The following is a 5797-nucleotide window of genomic DNA, read 5'->3' on the forward strand; positions in this document are numbered from 1 at the left end:
GGCCATGTTGGAAGGGAGCAACAGCTAAAATGGAATATGGGATCCCATGACAGGGTTACCCAGGAAACGGAAGCAGCCTCACTCCAAAGAGCCATCAGAGAGGTGGCAGAGTAGCCAAGGGATTCTTATGGACTGTCTCTGGCTGCGGTCCAATGTCCACACTAGCATACCGCAGAGAATCAAGCGATGTATTGGCTGTGTATTCTAAGTGGTACACTACTGTAGGCATTGAGAGAGAGCCTTGGTGTGCTAGCCAGAACACATGGTATGGACATTAAGTGATGCTGTTTAAAGCCCATTCTCCATGTAGGGATTTCTTCCTATCCAAACCTGATACGGATAAGGTTAGGTATAGATTGGATGAAAATCAACGTCCTCCCAGTAATGCAATTGGTCCAATGGTTTTCAGTGCAATTGTCCTGATGTGTTTTGTAATCAGTTGGATTTGCACCAAATTGAGGGTTACTTTGTTTTGTAGCAACAAATTATGTGGATGTGATTTTGGAAGCATACTGTAGCTTAGAAACGCCAGACAAACACAAAACAATTAGCTTGTGGTTGCTACATGAAGCCTATGAGCCAATCAAGGGTGAATATATGGGGAACGACAATAACTGATCAGTTTGGGGCAATATCTTTCACTGATTGGACAAAGGAGCTAAAGAGATGGTCTGCCATTGTTGTCATGGCAATTCGTTATCACTATTTTGATTCTGATGAGGAACGTGTTAAGGGGGCTTGTACATAGTAAACTATTTTGTAAAATATGTTTTTGGTAAACTGTAACATATAAAAAAGAGAAGTCAACATATTTATACTTCTTTTCTGCAAAATACATTCTTCAGACTCCCTTTGTAAATAATTATCAAAAATGAAAAACAAACACGAAAAAAATGCTGCAAAAAAACAATGAAATTATAGCTCACAAATGAACTCTGTTTTACACTAGGACGATCTTATTGTAATTTGTTTTAAATATGCAAGACAATACAGTAATACTGTGTATTACAATGTTGACATATTTGTTATGTTTTTGACATAACTCAACTCCTGGTACCCCGAAACTGGCCCAGGGTTATTTTGAAATGTGATGGAAAAATTCGGAGTGTTTCGATTCGGTTTATGAACACCATGAACACCATGAACACACACACACACACACACACACACACACACACACACACACACGGCACTTACACACACACAAGTGGCACTCACTACACACACTCCATACCTGGTGGGGTCAAGCCCAAAGTTGAAAGATCATCTTGGTTTCTCGACTGAGGTCTTTATATTTACAGTACATGTATCACCAATATGTCAGCCATGTTATTTTCTCCTATTCTGGATGGAAAAAAAACTCAACTACAAGTGTCTGCTTTCCCCCATGGTATCCCCAGTCCATGATTTGTAATGGTAGATTACATGGTATTACATCATCGATATCCTGATCCAAAAGATTACTATTTAATCCAGATTACCTTTACACAAACTGTAAAACCACAGCCTGACCATAGCCTACAGAGGGCACTATGTCATTCTAACAATACCCACAATCCATTTTGTGCCAGAGACTCGTGTGTGTCCTGTCTTTGGGCCTACAGGCGGAGAGGAGAACGTGACAAGGGTTGACTATCTGTCTGTGTTTTTTTTTTTTTCTTGTCTTGATATTTTTTAGATTTAAAATAATAAACTGTATAAATGGAAAAATAATTGTTGTCTGATGTTTTATTCCAATGCCTGTCTTGCCAAGTCTCCTGTTTCCTTTTCCTCTTTAGTAAATTTCCTTCTTTTCCTGCCTGAGGAGTAATTACCATGTTCTAAACAATAGCTTTGCACTCCCTCTCTCCCTTTCCTTTGTCTCCCACGCCTTCCTTTGCATTAGCGGACATTCTAGATTCCATGTTGGTACACAGTGGCCTCTACTGGTCACATTCAGAACTACAGAACCACCAGGGCATTCTTATGTGTCTCAGGCATTCCAGTCACACAATCTATAGAATCTTTGTTAATTGTACAGTTCAGCCAATTCACTATACATCACAATAGGAACAGAGGGGGAAAGGACCTGTCAGTTTCTCAAGCTTCTGAACCTATTCTGAAGTCAAGGCTTTCACACACACACACAGGCTTTCACACAGGCTTTCTCCTTCTGATTGTTCTTAACAGCCACCCCACACACTCACAGAAAGCAGAAGTGTGTGTGTGTGTGTGTGTGTGTGTGTGTGTGTGTGTGTGTGTGTGTGTGTGTGTGTGTGTGTGTGTGCAGGCGTGCGTGCGTGCGTGTGTGCGTGCCTGTGAGTGTGTGTGTGGGCACATGCATCAATGACTAGCATATTAAGCTGCAGGGCACACATGACCTCTGTTGTTCCTATGTACAACGTTCCTCTCGCCCAGCACCTGAGCTCTTTAGTGTGTGTGTGTGTGTGTGTGTGTGTGTGTGTGTGTGTGTGTGTGTGTGTGTGTGCATGCGATTTCTAGCTGACTACTCAGTTCAGAATGAGTCTGTTCCATCTCTAGTTAATAAAAGTCCACAGGAAATAAATGTGGAAGTAGACTATAGCGAAAGTGATTCTATACACAACCTGTATCAGTTCTGTGTTCTTGGGTTCTCACTGGTTCATTTTTAGCCCAGGCTCCTCTTTTAGAAGATGTGTTTCCTCCACTGTGTCAAGAACTCAGGCCAAGCTTCTAGTTCTACTACCACAACCTGCACACACCACACACACACACACACACACACACACACACACACACACACACACACACACACACACACACACACACACACACACACACACACACACACATGAAAGTAAAGAATGGACAGCATTCCAATATAGTATACATTCCAAATACTAATTAATTAATACGTTAATTAATTTAATCGCATGGACATGTTTATTTTCAATGAACTACACACACACACATTCTGCTTTAGACAATACTCCTCCTGCCTAATACTTCAGTGAGCAACTTCACAAGTCTGAGAGCGCAGATAAAAATATGCCCTGTTCAGCTGCCAAAGGGTGTTGCCCCGCCCGGTTCTCTAGCCGCTCAGGAAATCCAGTATATTTCATGCAAACGGATGCATTTTTGGGCAACGGCCGGCACAGAATGGCCATCCTCATGATCCCCCTCCACTAGTCTCTGATTAAAGCAACATGGCTGTCCCAAAAGATATATCCTGCTTACATTCCTTTTGTCATATCCTCAATGATGATCCTTCATCTTGTAAGACCTGACTGGTGGGAGCAATATGGTGGAAGTCTGTCCAGTACTTTTCAATTCAATACAGTTTATTAGTACCCGAGGGGCCATTAGAAGGCCATTGTCAGTACAGGCAACAATAATGATATAGATACAGTACATCCACTACATGTAGTTCTAACTGCATTTTGCAGTAGCTTGGTAGTAGTTAAACTAAATTCAAATCCTAGTAGTATTTCTAGTAGTTAACTACTTTTTTGCCATGTGGTAACGGTAAGCTATTGTCACTGTTCACTACATTTTTCCAAAAGAAAACCAAAAAAAACATTGGAATTAAACTATTATTCCAGCCCTTGAACTTCAATTCCCCTACTTTTCCTTCCCTCACTACCTCCAGTCACTTTTCTCCAAATTACTATTTATTTCTCTACCAGTGATTTCAGATTGTCACATGGATTGGTCATCTTTCAGTAACAGAATGTTGTGTGTTGGAGGAGGAGTTCTGATGTACTGTGGTGAACTACTTTCTCAAAGTAGCTTTAGTCTGACAAACTATATTTCTCTCAAGGGTAGCTTTTGTGTATTTCAACCTATTTCCTTGTAAAGTAATTGGGCATCTAGGTAAACACATTTTCAGAGTAGCTTCCGCAACACTGTGCATTACAATGATCCCGTCCTCCAATTTCTATCTCCACCAGCCTCCCCTGCAGCAGGCAACATCAACACAACACATATGGGCCATAACCAACATGGGCTTTTCTCTATCATTTAGAGTGAAGGAAATCAAACAAGGAAAGGAAGCCATTTTGCTCTATTAAGACCCAACCAGTAACAAGGCCAGTTTTTTTTTAGTAAGTGAATGTAAAATGCTGGTTACCCCCTAACTTACTCCCCTATCCCGCATTCAGTTCTAACACTAACCATCAAGGGTATCAGTAACATCTGATCCAGCAGTTACATCATATGTTACATCAGTGGTGAAAATGGAAAGGGTAAATAAAGGGTAGTAAAGGCTACAGTCTCAGACGCACTGTGTCTTTCTACACTATCCATACAGTACTACTTGAAAGTTTGTGAATTACATTATTTTTGTATAAAATATTAAAATTAACTTATAAAATCTTTATCTAAACCCCAAATCGAAATAAAGACATTCCAAATAAATGACACAAACAAAAAATATTATATATTTTCATTTCAAGTGGCTTATTTAACAAAAACTCAAATTTCATGTGTGAACCTGTCAATAGCTTGTGGCACCTCCATTAGCAGTGATAACTTGGAGTAAACATCTCATAAAGCCACTAATCAGTCTCTGACTCTCTGGGATTTTTGACTACTCCTCCTTATAGAATTCAACCAATTGAATGAGGTTTGAGGGGTGTCTGGCATGAACTACCCACTTCAGGTCCTGCCACAGCATCTCGATTGGATTTAGGTTAGAACTTTGACTTGGCCAATCCAAAACACAAATCTCTTTTTTCTCCTGAGCCATTCTTTGATAGATTTGCTTGAATGCTTTGGGTCGTTGTCTTGTTGGAAGACCCATTCTCAGCCCAGCGTTAGTTCCTTGACAGATGGCTTGACGTTCTGTTCAAGAATCTCCTGGTATATCTCAGAATTCATGGTTCCCTTAATGATGTGGAGTTGTCCAGGTCCAGAGGAGGAAAAGCAGCCCCAGATCTTGACATTCCCACCACCATGCTTGACTGTTGGGATAAGGTCCGTTTGGTGGTAGGCAGTGTTAGGTTTTCGCCAAACAAAGTGGTTTTGATTGTGACCAAAAAGGTCAATTTTGGACTCATCTGTCCGGAGAACGGACTTCCAGAAACCTTCAGGCTTGTCCAGGTGGTCTCTGGCAAAGTTAACACAGGCAGTTTGGTTCTTTTTTCTTCTTCCTAGCAACCCTCCCATGAATGCCATTTCGATTCAGTGTTCTTCTTATTGTTGAAGCATGCACAGTTACCTGGGATGCAGCAAGGGAGGTCTGCAAATCTCTACATGTTATGTTGTTATCTTGTGGCTCTTGGGGATATTTTGGAACGGCGTCCACTTCTAGGCCGAGTTACTGTCATGTTAAATGCTCTCCATTTGTAAATTATTTGCCTCAGAGTGGACTGATGGAGCTCAAATCTTGTTGAGATTATTTTATAGCCATCCCCAGACTGATGTGCTCTCACTACCCTCTTCCTGATGTCCTCTGAGATCTCCTTTCCTCTCAGCATGGTGTGTTTTCCATTCACCTGTATGGGGAACACAAAACTGACCAGGTTTCTTATCTCTATTTATCAGAGTCCTGCCCAAACTCTTTCCTAAAGATCTCTCCTTTGATTGGTTCATTTGGTACCCAATTATTTACCCACCTGACTGTCGTACTTGCACTAATTTCTTTATAATTTAGTTTTTCTACTACATGCATGATTTCCTCTAAACCAACATATGGAATTGGTAAATATAAACCTGTTATATCAGATAAAAAAGACTGGTTCTGATTAAATAAAGATTTCATGGTAAAAAAAAAAAGAAAGATCTATAATTGCACAAGGGGTTCACATACTTTCAAGCAGCACTGTATCTATCTACTCTG

At 40.6% G+C, this 5797-nt stretch overlaps 1 protein-coding gene across 1 annotated transcript in view; it reads left to right on the forward strand.

The window, feature by feature from the left end:
* LOC310805385 (uncharacterized protein) overlaps nt 1–1698 on the forward strand; it is a gene marked incomplete at its 5' end in the record, with an annotated part of 32685 nt that extends 30987 nt beyond the window's left edge. Inside the window, one exon of the mRNA XM_083671050.1 lies at nt 1–1698. This exon is cut by the window's left edge and continues 1610 nt beyond it.
* Nucleotides 1699–5797: the final 4099 nt, after the last annotated feature.

This window comes from Argentina silus (genome assembly GCF_951799395.1).
Source record: "Argentina silus genome assembly, chromosome: 1".
NCBI classification, from domain to species: domain Eukaryota; kingdom Metazoa; phylum Chordata; class Actinopteri; order Argentiniformes; family Argentinidae; genus Argentina; species Argentina silus.